Source organism: Xyrauchen texanus, chromosome 14, assembly GCF_025860055.1.
Source record: "Xyrauchen texanus isolate HMW12.3.18 chromosome 14, RBS_HiC_50CHRs, whole genome shotgun sequence".
In the NCBI taxonomy this organism is placed as follows: domain Eukaryota; kingdom Metazoa; phylum Chordata; class Actinopteri; order Cypriniformes; family Catostomidae; genus Xyrauchen; species Xyrauchen texanus.
In genome coordinates, this window is record NC_068289.1 from 23,134,313 (window position 1) to 23,154,070 (window position 19,758).

At 41.4% G+C, this 19,758-nt stretch overlaps 1 pseudogene; it reads left to right on the forward strand.

Annotated features, from left to right (window-relative positions):
- The window catches only part of LOC127654559 (glutamate decarboxylase 1-like), a 96,089-nt pseudogene that overhangs the window by 70,754 nt on the left and 5,577 nt on the right, over positions 1-19,758 (forward strand).

Here is a 19,758-nt window from a genome sequence, read left to right on the forward strand (position 1 = left end):
TTCTACTATGCCGCCCTTAGTCACAACGCAAAGGCTGAGGTTCTTTTCTCACAGATGTTTAATGCATTCATCGACATAGACACCAACACTGACATCAATACAGACACTGACATCAACACCGACATCAACACCGTAGAACTGAATAAAAAACATATATGAAAGAAAACATCAGTAACACATTGAGTTACATAAAAAAACACATATGACTTTAGGCTGGAAATAAACAGAAAATAAATCTACATATCTCTTTTGCCTGCTTGTGAGCTAAAAGAGGGTTTTGTATCTTGAGGTTACTTAATTGGATGGCTTAAGCTTGTAGAGAAAAAAACAAACACCTTATTTCTTAGCGATGATAACATCATTCAATCTCTTCATGCAAATGATAAAACAGGAAGTGACTTGTCCAGAATGCACGATGGGAATAAAATATAACCAAAAACTTTTAGAAAGAATAAATCGCTCATATAAATGACAGTTGAGTGTAAAAATCACAATAAGTATTATAAAATAGTCAAAATATAAAAACAAACAAATTAAACTAATCAAAAGTTAGTGTTTAAGCACACACATGCCATCTAGTGGACATAATCATTATAGACACAGAAAGCTTTGTGACTGCAATTACACAGTTTATTAAAGCCATGTTGACCTGACAACTTATAGCAGGGCTACTCAACTTTGGACAGCTCAAGGGCTGCAAAGCTGGATCCCTGTTGCTTTGAGGCCTGCACTCTTATTTTTTATAGTAGACAATTAATAATATTTTATAGTAAACAATTGTTATAATAAGAATAATACATTTTATAGTAATTATTTTATATATTATATGTAGCCTTTATATTAGGGATGTAACAGTTACATTTTCTGATAGTTTGGTTTTAATTTTTCAAAGAGCCACTTTGTGCCTCATGCATTGCAGCATAGAAAACAGATATAATCAGTTCTGTTTTCACTGTCAAAGACATTGTCCACTAATATGTGATACTTTGAACAGCATGAGTGTTCAGTATCACACATACCAGAGGTGTGTTAAAAAACAAGATAAATATTTCCAATATGAATTCCAAAACTGCTCCAGTGATAAGACATAAAGATTTGTTCACCCTCTTTAGTATTTTGCTGTGATCATATTTTCCTGTTTAATGACTGTTATCATGACGAGCATATATCTCTGGTGAGCTATTTAAATGGGTTAGACACACAGATTCATTATGAGTGACTCTCAAGTGAGGTTGAGAGCTGACTGACCACCACTCTCAATGCACATCAGCTATGCTCAGATATTCTTTGCTGTTTATTTCCTTTGTTACATCATTTGCTGTTTTGCAGTGACACAAAGTTGTGTGAGGTTGTTTTGTCAAAAGTAAAATTTTAATGTATAGTATAACTGTGAATGGTATAACCCTTGTTTTGACTATAAAATTACAACACTTAAAACATGAGACCTGACATTGTTGACAAATACCATTGTCCTGAGAACATAGTTCAACATTTCAGTTAAAATCTACTTTTCATGTTTTTACTCAAAATATGTTATACAGTTGACCCTTGCATGTATCCCAGTGTGGTTGTATTTTGTTCACTTGTTCACTCAACAGCTGTTACAAAAATATTCTGCTATTAGGATTTTACTTTGGAGCACTGAATTCACAATTTTTATCCTATGGAGAAAACAGCAATTTGACATTTGTCAGTTTGACTTTTGACTCAAGGCCATATAGCTACTGGAATATAGCCCTTTTGACAACTTCTCCATGTGACAATATACCCCCGGTGTCACCAGCTTGTGTTTGTACATCTTTCTGCTGTCTCTAATTTAAATTGCAGTATTCTTTATATTGATCAGACAGCATGAGCACTTGGCATTTGCATTCACTAATGAGCTGCTCATCATTACTAATCACCGTTGATGATTACTGATTGGTGCTATCTGTGATGACTGAAGGGGTTGACGGGTACAGATATTTAGTGAATTACTTCCTACTTATTACAATGGGACAAGTAGATATGACAGGTGTGTGTGTGTGTGTGTGTGTGTGTGTGTGTGTGTGTGTGTGTGTGTGTCTGTGTCTGTTTACAGGTTCACATATGAGATCGCACCAGTGTTTGTGCTAATGGAGCATCTCACCTTGAAGAAAATGCGAGAGATTATTGGCTGGCCAAATGGAGAGGGAGATGGCATTTTCTCACCAGGTGTGACTGCATGACAACAACAGAATTATAAAGCACACCTTTTTTATTTTTTATTTTTATACATCAAAGAGACATCTCTCTCAACAACTGGTGGGTGAACAGATTGTCAAAAATTACTGGTTCCTGTAAGCAGACTGTGGCACAATTTTTTAAGTTTAAATTTTATTTATATAACGCTTTTCACAATACATATTATTCCAAAACAGCTTTACAAATAATTGTGCCTTACAAACCCTCCAGTGAGCAACCCCAAGATTTACAGTGTAGTGGAAAAACTCCCTAAGATGTTGTGACGAGGCAGGCGAGGAATGAGGATCTATACGCAGCTTTATTAAAATAAACAAGAAAGCTCAGAATAAATAAAAACACAGGGAACCTAGCACAGAGCATAACAAAACATGCAAGAACTGACAAATTAACTGGGGGAAACAAGAGCTTAAATACACAAGGGAAAACAAGGAACACCTGGGGAAACAATCAGAGGAAAACCAATCATAAAATGAAACTACAAAGGACTACAAAAACCTAACAGGAAACAGGAACTTCAACATAAAAGCACAAAAACAAAAGACAACAGGTAATATGACAGAGCCCTGCTTTAAGGAGCAGATTCCAGACGCTCCAAAAAAAATAAAAAATAATTGCCCATGGAGTGAAGTGGAAAACAAGAGGCTCGGGGGGGCACAAGGAGCAAACAGGCAGTCCAGGGGGGCCAAGGGGCAAGGAGAGCAGAGGAACATGGCAAGGTCAGGGAGCAGATCAGGCGGATGGCCTGGAGACCAAGGGGACCAGAACAGATCAGGCAGGCGGCCAGAAGACCAAGGGAATGACCTCAAGGTGGGGACTGGGTCTGGAAGTCTGGGAGGTGGCCGTAGGACAGGGAATGGGTCAGGAGGCCTGGGAGGTGACCACATGACAGGAACCAGGTTGGTGTAGGAATGGTCTCTGGGGTGGAGCCGTGGAAGGCGGAGCCAAGGAGGACTCCGTGGGAGGAGCCGTGGAGGACTCCGGGGGCGAAGCCGTGGAAGGCTCAGGAGACAGAGCCGTGGAAGGCTCTGGTGGTGGAGCCGTGGAAAACTCTGGTGGCGGAGCCGTGGAAAACTCTGGTGGCGGAGCCGTGGAAAACTCCGGTGCATTGGCTCGTTGGCCGTGGCAGGTGTGGAGGGATGAGGCATGGAAGGCTGGGGAGCGGCCACTGTGTAAGGAGATTTAAAGCCCTCTTCCTCTACGCCCACAGTGAAAGGCGAGCCGCTAACTCGCAGAGCTTCCTCCACAAACTCTGCGAGCATCCAGTGAGGATCGGCTGGAGGCTATAGCTCCTTTAGTGCACTACTGAGACCCGCCCTGAAGAAAACCACCAAAGAGTAGTTTAGGTAGTGCACTAAATTCGCCAGCTCTAGAAACTCACGGACGTGATCTTCAATGGACGGTCCCCTTGCTCGAGGAGGAGAATTCTGACGGTTGCTAGATCAGTTCTTCTGTGACGAGGCAGGCGAGGAATGAGGATCTATATGCAGCTTTATTAAAATAAACTAGAAAGCTCAGAATAAATCAAAACACAGGGAACGGAGCATAACAAAACATGCAAGAACTGACAAATTAACTGGGGGAAACAAGGGCTTAAATACCGAAGGGAAAACAAGGAACACCTGGGGAAACAATCAGGGAATGAGAAACAATCAGGGGAAAACCAATCATAAAATGAAACTACAAAGAAATACAAAAACCTAACAAGAAACAGGAACTAAACAAGAATTTCAACATAAGAGCACAAAAACAAAAGACAGCAGGGAATATGACAGATGTTTAGGTAGTATAAGGAAGAAACCTCGTGAGAAATTGTGACTAGTCAAGGGAGCTTCATCGGACCTGCACAATAAAATTAATTTCTACTAACAAATAGAAATTCATATATGTGCAAATGTCTGATCAAATATAATTATCTAAATAAAAGTAGGGCTGTCAATATTTTTTTTTTTCTCTCCAATCGATTTAATTGCAAGAAATGGCAGTTAATTAATCAAATTATATAAACATTAAATAATTATAATTAAACAATTATAACTATAATAAAAATAATAAATTATTTAATATAATGCATTCAAATTATTTAAATGTACTACATTATTGTGGCAGATGAGTAAAGTATTGATTATACCAGGCATTTCCAAACGTTTTTGTCAGCTGAGCCTCTTAATTCCTTAGCTGAAATACCCCATGATATTTAAAGTAATGTTATCATTTGACATCTTTGAACTTGCATTTTTCTCATTGTTATATTCTACTAAACCTTTTTTACATTTGTTTTTACTTATAATATTTATTCATTATACACTCAAAAAAAATATTTTAGCCTATTTTTAAGATTTATCCATTTCAATTGAATAACAAATTTCCATCTAATTGAATTGAATAGTCTTGAAGAAAATGTAATTAATAAAACTTGCATTTTGTAAGATTTGTACAATTTATTTAGTTAAAGGCAATTCAATTAGATGGAAATTTTGTATTCAATTGAAAATAGGCTAAAATATTTTTTGAGTGTAGATTTAATTTGTACCGTATATGATATAGCCAATATTTACATTTTAAATTATTACAAATTACTTTTCATAGAAGTAACAAAGCTAGGGCCGTAGCAACCATCATGGGTTGAGGTAACATGTCCCCTTTACCTCTAGAATTTAAAAAAAAAAATTTTTGTAAATGAAACATTATGTAAATATAACTAAATGAAACTAAATGACATCTTTAGGCTCCAACAGAAGCCTCTTTAAAATAGTTGGTTCAGCAGTGATCGGGACAGATGGCAATCCTAAATGCAATCCATTATGTAATAGAATTCATCAGTCTGTCCAAGGTAGACTTATAAGACTTTTTAAAATGGCTTTTCTAAGGACCCACATGGTTGAAACGCATGCTCGTATCACATAATAAACAGTGATTTTTGGATGCTGTGTCAAATTAAGAGTCATTTGAATATTAGAAAAACACATCTTAAGACCCCTGCATTCAAAATTGTGCTCCATCCAGCTGTGTTTGAATGCAAAAATGTGGCTGTCTGCTGTTAGCAAGTGTGGTTTGTTTCCTGTACAGCTGCACATTGCATAAACAACTAGAGTCACAATTACTGCCCCCTACTTACTGAGACTCATAAAAACATGAAGGTGTTACTTGAAGCTTGAATTGCTCTGATGGTAAGGGTAATCATGACGCCATTATGGTCTGGGTCATTATTAAGTGCATTATTGTTTTTAAGCATTGCTTATTAAATAATTAATTGCACTGAATTAACATGTAAAATGTACATCCCTAATTAAATGTTAATGTTTCTATTTGTTCTTGATAGTATTAGCACACAACACTATGGAGCTACTCATCTTCTTTAGGTCATTAAGTTAAAAGTACCAATATGTTTGTCTTTTTGCAGGAGGAGCTATCTCAAATATGTACAGTGTGATGGTGGCACGATATAAACACTTCCCTGAGGTTAAAATCAAAGGCATGGCAGCAGTTCCCAGGCTGGTGCTGTTTGCCTCAGAACATGTAGGTCATTCATTTGCTTGTTCTCTGTCTCCCTTTGTATCTTACTCGCTTTCTGTCGATAGACAGCGATAGTGTTGTCTCTAAATAAATGCTTGCTCTTTTGAAAGCCTAAAAGTCTTCCAAAATATATATATATATATATTTTTGGTTTATAAAGGGTTTCATAAATTACTAAAAATGTATTTACAAATGCATTATAAATCAATGATATGCAGTTACAACAACATGAATAAGAATGGCAATACTTGCCAAATATAAAAAATGCTTAATAAATATACATTCATGAATCAAAAACATACAATGCTCTAATTCATGATTTAAGTAACAATGCAGCAAAATATACTGCTGTATTATAGTGAGATGAAAAGGAGTGATTATGTCATTTTCAACAGTCCACATTGTGTTTATGTTCATTATTGCAATGAATTACTTGTTGTCATTTGTCTTGTTGATGTCAAAAGAATGGTTTAAACTAGTCCTACTTACCTAAAGTCCTCTTATAATAAAGCCGGATGACACATACAAAAATGCTCGACTTATTGTTAAATATTGTTCACAGAGTCACTACTCTATAAATAAGGCGAGTGCAACGCTGGGTTTTGGCACAGAAAATCTGATCTTGCTGAGCACAGATGAGAGGTAAGGGCAAGCTCTGTCTGCATGTGATTTGTGTTTGTGGACCCTCTCATCAGTGAGAGTCTGTTACATTTGCATCTCTCTGTTAGAGGTAGAGTCATTCCTGCTGATTTGGAGGCCAAGGTCATTGATCCCAAAGAGAAGGTGAGTCTCCTGTGCACGATAAAAGCTCTTCAACACACCTCCCTGTCAACCATATGTATATATATGACAATGAGCTCATTATACTTGTTCTCATTTTAAGAGGCAGTGATCACACTGATTGTGTTTATTACATGGGTTACTGAAGGCGTTTGGGGTAGGACTATCTATTTGACGACCAAGGGAAGACATGAGGAGTGTTTGTGAAACCTATTTGAAAACACTATTTGTGCAGTTCCATTTGGAACTGGTGATATTTTATAACTTTCATTAATAAACCATTAACTAATGTTATATAATGCTTAACAGATCATTACTCAATGTATATTAAAATATTTAGAAATATGAGAAATACTTTTTTAATGTTTACTAATGAAAGTAACTAACGTTATGCAATGCTTAGTTCATTAGTTAATGCACATTCAAATACTTAAACATGTTATTAATCTTTCATCCGTATATATTTAACAAATATATATTATATAATGATTAACAGATAATTTGTTAATGTGCATTTGAATTCTTACAAATATAATTTAACTTTGGTTCAAATGAGCTCATGCACTTTTTATATTTACAAATGTTTTCTGAAATTATTAATATTTTTCACCACTTCACACACTATTCATGTTTACAAATTATTCAAAATGTCCAGCTAATAGTAATAGTAAGCTAAATGGTAAGATCGGTTGTCATGATTCTCTTGTTGTCTGCCCTGTGTTTCACTAGTCTTTGTCTCAAACTCCTATTCCCTTTGTCAAAAACTACACTTCCCATGATTCCCGGCCCTCATCACTGCCAGCCCTGTGTCATTGTTCTCACCTGATTGTCGTTTGTCATCATCATGTCTCCTGTGTATTTAAACCCTGCTGTTTCTCCATTCCCCTGTCGATTGTTGATGAATGTTTCCACTGTTTTGAATGTTTCAGATGTTTACTCTGTTACCTGTCCAGCCGTGTTCATCCTGCCGTGTTTTCCCAGTTCCGTGTACCTCCGATGTGTTCGTGTTTTAGTTTCAGTTTTCCCCCCCGTGGATGTTTCTTTTGTTCCTGTTTGTTTGTTTTCACCTTTGATTAATAAAACCCACAGTTAGATCCCCACTCCTCGTCTGCCCTCGTCTGCATTCTTAACATCGGTAAAGGCCACAAATTAGCTTTTTGTTTGTTGATGTGTGTAGGCATGCATTTATTATTTACACATCTTTATATATAATTTATTATTTTTTGTTTAGATTTATGCAGCACCCAATTAAAAGTTTAAACAATTTATCCATAGTAAATGTTTATAAAGGTTTAAACTTTTAAATGGGTGCTGCAAAAATCTAAACAAAAAATAACACATGAAATGAAATTTTGTTTTATGCTTGATACAGACATTAACAACAACATTGCTTTATACCACAATACCTCAAAAAACAAACAAACAAAAAACAAAACAAAATTACCAATACAGATTTTGAGGATGGATTACACTACAAGACTTTAAAAATCAGAACATATATTCAAATATTAGTCTTCACACACTTTTAAGACTGGGGATAACACACTACCTGTCTAAATAGTTGATCTGATCCAATCCAATCACAAACTTACATGGTAACAGTGTTGCCAGATTAGTTTATTATTATTATTATTTATTTAGAAAATGTTTACAGAAATTATTAGAGTTGTTTTACACTTCAAACACTATTCATGTTTACAAATTATTCATCAACGTCCATCTAATCCAGCCTGAATTATTAAAAAAATGCCCAAATATTGTATATTAAAACAAGCGCTTTTTATCCATAATATCAAGTAGCATAGCCTTAACGACACAATTAAGCATAGAAATGATAACCTTTTCAAAAACCTTAACATTTACCCCCGCTTTATTCTTATTCACACAATGATACAAACACGCATCGAAAAAGAACAATATGCTGCCCTGGCATATAAAGAAGCCAAATAATGTTGTTGTGTTATCATTTAAGTCATGTTTCAGCCATTCGGTATTTATGAATTAATATGTAATATAAAGATTATTCCTTTTGATTATTAGAGTGTACAATATGATTACTATGAGTGGTATATTTTGAAAATATCATGCAGTGGTCTCATCCAGCATCATTAAACTTGTAGCCAAAAGCCATACATTGACAGGTGCAATTTTTATCAGATGGGCATGAGAAAAACACCACAGATTCTGGCATTAATCTCAATTTAAGGTCACGTTATTTTGCCATTTTTCATTACTTAGTTGTATTTTGATTGAATTACTTCTATCACTAAAATCCATGAACAACACCTGCAGATTGTGGCAGTTCAGAACACACTATTGGGTGGGGCAACTTGTATCTCCTCTGAACAGGATTGAACACGTTTTCTGTCAATCAGTATTTTGTCTGTTTGATTGAACGATTGTGTTTGAAACCATTTTCTTTATTTTAGTTGGATGAGCCATGGAATTTTTTATATTTAGAATTTTTAAAACCTGCCCAGATTATTCCAAACTAGCCCTCCCTTTTCTTGATGAGAAAAAGATAACAGCTGCTACTGTTGTTGATGCTCCTCTGTGTTCCGTGTTGTGAAGAATGCATTTTGGTGCATTCATGGGTGTGGATCATGGCCTCTAGAGACAGCAATGGAAGTTCAGGAAAGTGAGTGTTGTTAAAGGTTAAACTCTACTTAAGTGCTTGTTTATCATCTCTGTTTCTTGAGCTTTGTGGCATCGTGTGCAAGATTTCCATTTCTTTCTCAACGTATGACTTCAGATTTGAGTCTTGGAGCATTATTCACTATGATATTTCCTCGGTAGTCGATGATAATCAGCTAAACAAATATCAAACATGTTAGATATCCTCCAACTAGATGTAATCCTAGTTGAAAGGTTCATTTTATACTATGCAATTTTCTGTGAAATCTTTCAATTCTGACTGGAGCTGACTAACGTCAACTAGTGCCAACTAGCCCTGACTCGGCCTGACTGAAAATCAAGCTAAAATCAGTGTTAAAGCCATGTAGTGTATTCCAGCCTTAACAAACACGTGTTGTTTTCTGGATCTTTTACTTTCTAGCAGGTCTTGCAAGAAATCCTGCATTACACAAAATTTTTATAAATTAATGCCTATTGACGGAAACTGTAAAAGAGTGGGCGATCTCTGATTGATTGGATCCACGAAGATTGTGGGTAGTGTATTAGTTCACCGGAAATTCGCCAACAATACAGTTGCGTTTGTTTTTTGACCACATCTCACAACTCACGAGCAGTGAAAGAGCATAGTTTTTTTGTTTGTTTGTTTTTTCAGATTTTGAAAGCATTGGCTTATGCTGAGCATGAGTGACTGCATGCATACATTCAGAGGAGGTTAGCTCAATGACAAGTCTTCAGTGTGAGCCATGGGAATAAATCCATGGCTGTAGGTGGGAGGAAGGTGCGGGTGTTGAATAGTATAACTGAAATTTTTATTTTGGTAACTTCTGCAAGATTAAGGCTTTTTATTTGCTTATACCAAATGTAGGGCCATTTTTTTTTGTATTATTGTTTAATTTACTGAGGTAGCACAGTTCTTTGTTTAACATTGCTTATAAATTATTAAATTATAAATAATAGATTCTTTTCTCTTGATAATTTGAGTGTTTTATCCTTGATTTGTTGAAAGGAATATAGAATACAGTATGCTCTGAATATATTATTGAGGCAATAAACAAAGTTTTGTTAAAATGTGCATGATGTTGTGAGGTAAGTGAGGACCCAAGAGCGATGTAACAGAAATGTAGTCTTTAATGAAAGTTCTTAGCAACACAAAAATGAACACAAAATCTTCTCCTTGAGAGGCAAAAGGTTAACACAAACAACCCGCAGAGTGGGCGATGAATAAAGGAGGCTTCTTCTGAGCTCTAGCGAGCGTCCCTTAGGCGGCAGCCAGGGGTTGCAGTGTTGCGCCGTCAGGCTGTAGACTCCCCTGGGGTAGACAGGGATCGAGGCGAGACCGTGGGGACCAGACTTCTGGCAGCACGGGGCGAACTGAACAGAACACAAATATCCAGGTAATTAACGGAGAAGAGAGTGTAGAGAGGCGGGTGCCAATAGGACAGGACTGGACAGCGACAAGTAGACAGTGGATTGTTTCAGCGTGTGAAACTCAAGTGAGACTCAGACAACGAAAGCAGCGAAAGCAGGGAAAGAAGTAGAGATCTAATCAGCGGGAAAACGGGAAAAAAGGTGGGAAGGGAATTGACGAAGAATTAGAGGGAGATGAGAAGCAGCTGGAGAACGAGAGGAAGGAGGAGAAGTAACAGAGAGGGCCAGTAGATGGCGAAAGAGTAGAAGGAAAGAACAAGAACAAAACATATAATGACTGGACAGGACAAGACATGACAGTACCCCCCCCCCAAGCGAGCGTCCCCTGGCGCTCCCGAGGAGGAAACCTGGCGGTTCCGGAGGAAATCATCAATCAGCGAACGGTCCAGCACGTCCCGAGAGGGAACCCAACTTCTCTCCTCGGGACCATATCCCTCCCAATCTACCAGAAACTGATGACCACGGCCCCGGGGAGGCATGTCAAGAATCTTGCGGACCCTGTAGATGGGCGCGCCTTCAACGCGAACGGGGGGGAAGTGGGGCGAGTGGGAGCGCGAACAGCGGGCTTGACACAAGAGATGTGGAAAACCGGGTGAACACGGCGAAGATAGCGGGGAAGAAGTCGCACCGCAACGGGACTAATGACCTGAGAAATACGGAATGGACCGATGAAGCGCGGGGTCAGTTTACGAGAGGCGGACTTAAGGGGGAGGTTGAGGGTGGACAGCCACACCCTTTGGCCGCGACAATATCTGGGACTCTTGGTTCTATGTTTGTTAGCAGCCTTAACCGTCTGGGCCCTAAAACGGCACAGGGCTGACCTGACACCCCTCCAGGTGCGTTCACAACGTTGGACGAAAGCCTGAGCGAAGGGAACGTTGGAGTCGGCGAGCTGCGATGTGAACAGCGAGGGTTGGTATCCAAGGCTACACTGAAAGGGAGACAGACCGGTGGCGGACGACGGAAGGGAGTTATGGGCATATTCGGCCCAGGGAAGGTGCTCAGCCCAGGACGCGGGGTTGCGGAAGGAAAGACTACGCAAGATGCGACCAACAGTCTGATTGGCCCATTCGGCTTGACCGTTAGACTGAGGGTGGAAGCCGGACGAGAGACTGACGGAAGCCCCGATCAAACGACAAAACTCCCTCCAAAATTGAGACGTGAACTGCGGACCCCTGTCCGAAACAACGTCGGAGGGAAGACCATGGATTCTGAAAAGATTTTCGATGATAATTTGCGGCGTCTCCTTAGCGGAGGGGAGCTTAGCGAGGGGAATAAAATGGGCCGCCTTGGAGAAACGATCGATAACCGTGAGAATTACTGTCTTTCCTGCCGACGAAGGAAGACCGGTGATGAAGTCTAGGGCAATATGGGACCATGGTCGCGAAGGGATAGGAAGTGGTCTGAGGAGGCCGGCAGGGGGGGAGATACCCGACTTAGTATGTGTGCAGACGGAACAAGCCGCCACGAAACAACGCATATCATGTTCTCGAGTGGGCCACCAAAAGCGCTGGCGAATGGAAGCGAGCGTGCCCCGAATGCCGGGGTGGCCTGCCAACTTGGCCGAGTGGGCCCACTGAAGGACGGCCAGGCGGGTGGGGGTGGGAACGAAAAGGAGATGTCTGGGACAGTTGCGCGGCGAAGGGGTGTTAATGAGCGCTTGTTTAACTTGTCTCTCGATTCCCCAGACCGTCGCCCAACGACACAACCCTTCGGGAGGATTCCCTCAGAGTCCGCGGGAACCACAGAAGAAAAAAGGCGTGATAGTTGATGTTTTTAGAGCCCGGGCGATAGGAGATCACAAACTCGAATCGAGTAAAAAATAGAGCCCAGCGAGCCTGGCACGCATTAAGTCGTTTGGCGGAGCGAATGTACTCTAGGTTTCTATGGTCCGTCCAAATGATAAACAGAACGGATGCCCCCTCCAACCATTGTCGCCATTCGCCTAGAGCTAGGCGGATGGCGAGAAGAAAGCGCAAGGGTGGACCTTGTTGTCAGAAGCGGAGCGCTGGGAAAGAATGGCTCCTACGCCTACTTCGGACGTGTCAACCTCGACGATGAACTGTCTAGACAAATCAGGGGTGACAAGGATGGGCGCGGACGTGAAGCGGCTCTTGAGGAGGTCAAAAGCGCTCTGGGCAGAAGCGGACCAACTAAAGCGCGTCTTGACGGACGTGAGGGCGGTCAGGAGGGAAGCCACTTGACTGAAATTGCGGATAAAGCGTCGATAAAAATTAGCGAAGCCGAGAAAACGCTGCAGCTCGACGCGTGATTTAGGTGCGGGCCAGTCTATAACGGCTTGGACCTTGGCGGAATCCATCCTAATACCCTCAGTGGAAATGACAGAACCGAGAAAAACTACGGAAGGGGCATGGAAGGTGCACTTCTCTGCCTTAACGTAGAGACGATTCTCTAATAAACATTGAAGGTCGCGGCGAACATGCAAGACATGAATTTGGAGTGACGGCGAAAAGATCAAAATATCGTCGAGATAAACGAAAACAAAAATGTTCAGCATGTCTCTTAGGACGTCTTTGATGAGCGCCTGAAAGACGGCTGGGGCGTTAACAAGGCCGAACGGAAGGACCCGATATTCAAAGTGCCCTAACGGGGTGTTAAACACGGTTTTCCACTCGTCCCGCTCCCTAATGCGTACGAGATGGTAAGCGTTAATCAGATCCAACTTGGTAAAAAACTTGGCCCCCTGCAAGATCTCGAAACCTGAAGACATAAGAGGAAGCGGGTAACGATTCTTAACTGTAATGTCATTCAGCCCTCGATAATCACTGCACGGGCGCAGAGAACCGTCCTTCTTCTTAACAAAAAAGAAACCCGCCCCGGTGGGAGAAGAGGAGGGAACTATGGTGCTGGCGTCGAGCGCAGTAGATAAGTTATCTTCAAGAGCTTGACGCTCGGGGACCGACAACGAGTAAAGTCTTCTGCGGGGAGGAGTGGCTCCCGGAAGAAGCTCGATCTTACAATCATATGAGCGATGCGGAGGGAGAGAAGCGGCTCGGGAACGACAGAACACCGTCCGCAGATCGTGATAATCCCCCGGCACACCTGTTAAATCACCAGGCTCCTCCTGAGAGAGAGAGACAGAGGAGATGGGGGAATAGCAGACATTAAACATTTTACATGACAAGAGACATTCCAAGAAAGGATGGTATTTTTGGACCAATTAATAGAGGGATTATGTTGAACTAACCAGGGATGGCCTAAAACAATAGGAGCAAACGGTGACTGAAAAATAAAAAAAGAAATGGTCTCGCTGTGATTACCAGAGACAGTGAGGGTCAAGGGTAACGTCTCACGCAGAATCCCGGGGAGAGAGCTACCGTCCAAGGCTAACAGGGCCGTGGGCTTCTTTAAATCAGAAAGGGGGATGCAATGCTCTCGAGCCCAAGTCTCGTCCATGAAACAGCCCTCCGCCCCAGAGTCAATCAGAGCTTTGTAGGTAGCGGAAAAGCCGGTCCAGTGGAGATGGACGGGGAATGTGGAACAGGACCTTGAAGGAGAGGCCAGGGTTGTTGCGCTCACCAGTCGCTCTCCCTTCACTGGTGAGCTCTGGCTTTTACCGGGCAGGAAGTGACGAGATGAGTAGCAGCGCCGCAGTAGAGACAGAGGCGGTGGATGATTCTTCGCTCCTTCTCCTTAGCCGAGATGCGGATGCCTCCTAGTTGCATGGGCTCCGAAAACACGGTGGAGGACGAGGATGGTAGTGCAGTGGAGAGAGGGGCAAAGGGAAGAGCGGAATCAGCCCTACGGACTCGACGATGAAGGTCGATTCTCTTCTCGATGCGGATGGCGAGTTCAATCGCAGAATCCACTTGGGAGGGAACTTCACGGGAGAGAATTTCATCCTTGACCTCCGCGCAGAGACCCTCCAGAAAGCGGGCGAGTAACGCCGGCTCGTTCCAGTCGCAGGAGGCAGCAAGAGTCCGAAATTCAATGGAATAATCCGTGATGGACCGCTTACCCTGACATAGCGAGGACAGGACCCGGGAGGCCTCTTCGCCAAACACGGAGCGGTCAAAAACCCGTATCATCTCCTCCTTAAAGTCTTGATATTGGTTAATACAGTCAGCCTCCGCCTCCCAGATGGTCGCACCCCATTCACGAGCCCGTCCAGAGAGGAGAGACAGCACGTATGCGACGCGGGCCCTGCTCAGGGAGTAAGTGGTAGGCTGGAGAGAGAAAACAACATCGCATTGAGTGAGAAACGCACGGCACTCCATGGGTTCACCAGCATAGCAAGGCGGGTTGTTGATCCTGGGTTCAGGGGGCCCGGAAGACCTGGGGGCAGCCGGAGGATCGAGGCGAAGAGCATGAAGCTGTCCAGTGAGATCGGAGACTAGAGCAGCCAGGGCCTCAATGGCATGTCGCGCAGCAGATAACTCCCCCTCGTGTCTGCCTAACATTGCCCCTTGGAGCTCGACAGCTGGCTGAAGAGGATTCGGGATCGCTGGGTCCATTCTGGTCTGAGTCTTCTGTTGTGAGGTAAGTGAGGACCCAAGAGCGATGTAACAGAAATGTAGTCTTTAATGAAAGTTCTTAGCAACACAAAAATGAACACAAAATCTTCTCCTTGAGAGGCAAAAGGTTAACACAAACAACCCGCAGAGTGGGCGATCAATAAAGGAGGCTTCTTCTGAGCTCTAGCGAGCGTCCCTTAGGCGGCAGCCGGGGGATGCAGTGTTGCGCCGTCAGGCTGTAGACTCCCCTGGGGTAGACAGGGATCGAGGCGAGACCGTGGGGACCAGACTTCTGGCAGCACGGGGCGAACTGAACAGAACACAAATATCCAGGTAATTAACGGAGAAGAGAGTGTAGAGAGGCGGGTGCCAATAGGACAGGACTGGACAGCGACAAGTAGACAGTGGATTGTTTCAGCATGTGAAACTCAAGAGAGACTCAGACAACGAAAGCAGCGAAAGCAGGGAAAGAAGTAGAGGTCTAATCAGCGGGAAAACGGGAACAGGTGGGAAGGGAATTGATGGAGAATTAGGGGGAGATGAGAAGCAGCTGGAGAACGAGAGGAAGGAGGAGAAGTAACAGAGAGGGCCAGTAGATGGCGAAAGAGTAGAAGGAAAGAACAAGAACAAAACATATAATGACTGGACAGGACAAGACATGACACATGAGCTCATATATGAATCCAAGTTGGTGTTAGGAGAATGATGTTTGTAGGTATAGAAATGTACATTAAAAATGTATCTGTTAATCATTTTATAACATTTGTTAAAATCATTTGAAGATGTTAAAAAAGGCCATATGAATAACGGTTTAATTACATTTTAAGTATTGGAATGCACATCAACTTAATAACTATTAAGCATTGTATATAAATACCTTAGTAAACAATAACAAGTGCATTATCTTATATTTATAACTATTTGAATATAATAATTTTGTACGGCTTGCATTTTTCATTGGAAGTGATGGAAATATAGACTTTATTTTGAATCTGTTTAGTGGATAATCCCTTTTAACCTTTAATGAGTTGAACCAGTTTTTATTTTTGGTTTTAAAGAAATATAAAGCTGAACTTGTTTTGAACACTGAACATATCTTAAACATCACTATTTAAAGACCGCTTTTTTGTTTTTATTCTTTCCAGGGGTTTGTGCTGCTGTTTGTGAATGCCACAGCTGGATCTACAGTATATGGAGCCTTTGATCCAATCAATGAAATCGCTGACATCTGTGAGAAATACAACATGTGGCTTCATGTGGATGTAAGTTTATGATTATCTCATTGCCACATATAAATTTGATTTCTTATGTGTGTTGAATACATTTTAATGGAACTAAATGTGTGAATGTGTGTTTTAAGGGAGCGTGGGGCGGAGGACTGTTGATGTCCAGGAAACACTGACACAAGCTGAATGGCATTGAGAGGTATCATACATTACACCACACACCAGCGGCGTAAGGACCATTTGAACAGTGGGCACACATTATAAACGTATCCTTTTGGTTAATGAATATGAATTAAGTAAAGTAACATTTGCCTTGTAGGCACTTGCTGAAAGGTAGATAAATGGGCGTTAGCCATAGCATAATTACCGCTTACTACTTGTACATTTATATAGTTCATGTCCAATGGACCTTGTTGGCTATTGCTTCTGCTTGGTCTTAAATTAGTCATTTTACAAAGCCAGCTACAATTCATTATCTTTGCACCACAGCCAAGGAAAACAAAGCTATTAAAATATAATTATTATTTCTCAAATGTGTGATGGACAAATGCCCTTCAGTTACAATTGTTGCTACACATCTTCTAAACAAACACACACACTGCTGTGCTCTTTACTCTTTTTTTTTATTTCTGTTTTTTATTTGATCCTCTTTTCTCCTAATATGGAATGCCCAATTCCCACTACTTAGTAGGTCATTGCGGTTGCACGGTTACTCACCTCAATCCAGATGGCGGAGGTCAAGTCTCAGTTGCCTCTGCTTCTGAGACTGTCAATCTGCGCATCTTATCACATGGCTCGCTGTGCATGACACTGCGGAAACTCACAGCATGGGAGGCTCATGCTACTCTCTGTGATCCACCCACAAATTACCTTGCGCCCTATTGAGAGCGAGATCCCCTAATCGCGACCACTAGGAGGTTACCCCATGTGACTCAACCCTCCCTAGCAACCGAACCAATTTGGCTGCTTAGGAGACCTGGCTGGAGTCACTCAACACACCCTGGATTCAAACTCACGACTCCTGGCGTGGTAGTCAAAGTCTCGTTTCCCTCCATCAGGGAACGGAGGTTACATCAGGAGGTTAACCGAGACATTCCCTATCTGTCACCCACTCGATGTTGTGTCGATGAGTTAACACTAGGGCTCCCAAGGGTGACCCATAATGTCAACTCATTGACACAATGTCTCATTCCCTCCATCATGGAACGGAGGTTACATCAGTAACTGAGACGTTTTCTTTACTCTTAAAATCAACTGCACCATGTTGTTTCTGCAGAGCTAACTCCATCACATGGAATCCTCACAAGATGATGGGCGTTCCACTTCAGTGCTCTGCCATACTGGTCCAAGAGAAGGTAAGAGAGAGAGAACAGCTACTGCACAAGGGCTACAGCAGCACCTGGACCTGCTGGAGTACTACTGTCAGAACTGGGCCCTGACAGCCAATCTGAAAAAAACTATAATTATGATTTTCCAGAAAAAAAGCCAGATTACAGGACACCAGATACACATTCACTCTGGGAAACACTGCAATAGAACACACCCGACACTATGACTACCTCTGTCTAAAAATGAGTGCTTCAGGGGGGTTTTGTCTGGCAGTGAATGCACCAAAAGAGAAAGCTAGATGAGTATTCAATGCTATTAGGGCAAATTTACCCAAGTTGACATTCCTGTAACAATCTGGTGTAAGATCTTTGATAGTATTATAATGCCTATTGCTCTGTATGGATGTGAGGTTTGGGGTCCACTCTGTATGGCAGATTACTCGAGATGGGACAAACACCCCATAGAATCCATGCATGCAGAATTCTGTAGAAACATTCTAAGAGTTCAGAGAAGAACACCTACTAATGTATGCTGGGCCGAACTAGGCAGATACCCCTTCACACCTAAATTCAAGTTCCCCTAACACACTACAACATGAAGCCCTTAAAAACCCAAGAGCTGAAGCCTAAAACCAGTCCCCTTTGTCAGCTGGCTCTGAAACTCACAAACCCACTAACAACTAACAAACACCAGTTTCAGACCAGCACTGATGAACAAAACCAAATCATAAAAGAAAGCAAAAAGTCATATTTGGACCATTGGGAAAATGAAAGTAAAAACCAAAGCAAATTGGAATGTTATCGGGCCCTAAACAGAACATATTATCTGGCAGAATATCTGCACACTGTAAGAGATCCAAAACAGAGAGGGATCCTCACCAAATACAGACTCAGTGATCACAGTCTGAACATAGAAAAAGGCCGACACAGACAAACATGGCTTCCAAAGGAAGAACGAGTCTGTGCTCTCTTTGACATGGGTGAGGTTGAGACAGAGACACACTTTCTCCTTCACTGTGAGAAATTTACAGAGGTGAGAGAGAGATACCTCCACAAACTCTCAAACCTCATGCCACAGTTTTCCAGTTTGGCAGAAACCGATCAGATGCAGGTGTTACTGGGGGAGGACCATCATGCATCAGTTGCAGCTAAATTCATTTTTGAGCGGCACACCCTCAGAAACCAATTACTGCCTCACGGTACTTTTATTTTCTTATGTTCATAATGTCCTGTTAAATGCATATTTTATTTTATATTGTATAGTGCATATTGTTATTATAGTTTTTATTTTATTTGATTCATTACCTGGCACCTTATTTTAATTCTATCTTATCATTATTATTTGTCTTGTCATTATCTGTATTGTGTATTAATGCTTTGGCAATATTGTATGTAAACACAATCATGCCAATAAAGTACTTTTAAACTGAACATTTGGAGAGAGAGAGAGAGAGAGAGAGAGAGAGAGAGAGAGAGAGAGAGAGAGAGAGAGAGAGGGGGGTAAGGGTGGCAGCAAATTAGTGAGTCTGAATCATGAAGGCATGGAGGGAAATTCAATGTTACAATACAAAATAATCTAGATGAAAATGAGAGAACAATAGAGGCAGAGAGACAAAGAAACAAAATACAGAGAGTAAGGGAGAGAGTGAATGACTGCATGGTTAGATAAAAGTCATAATGAATATATGAATGAAAAGATGGGTGGTTGGATGAATGAATGAATGGTCATGTGGGATAAAGAGCTGTTGTTATTTTGGTGTTGATCATTGAGTTGTTTACAACACTTACAGTCCTGGGGGCTGTTCCATAAAAGCCGCTTAGAAAAGCGGGGATTAAAGTCCAAAACCTGACTTGAATGAGCCGAGCTAAACATCCGCGCTTAAATTGGTTCCATAACAGTAAGTTGAGGATCATGTGATCTTACTAATTTGAGTCAGGTTTAAATAGTCTAGATAATTGCGTGTGCACGCCATTGTTTAAAAGTCCTGAAAAATCGAGCATGGGTCAATCGATTTACTGTGGGCTACCATGGCAACAAAAGGAAAAGATAGAGCAGCGATGTTCACGGAAACGGAACAGCGTTTGCTATTGGAAACATATGAAGAATTTAAAGATGTCATCACCAAAAAAGGCAATACAGCGGCAATAAAT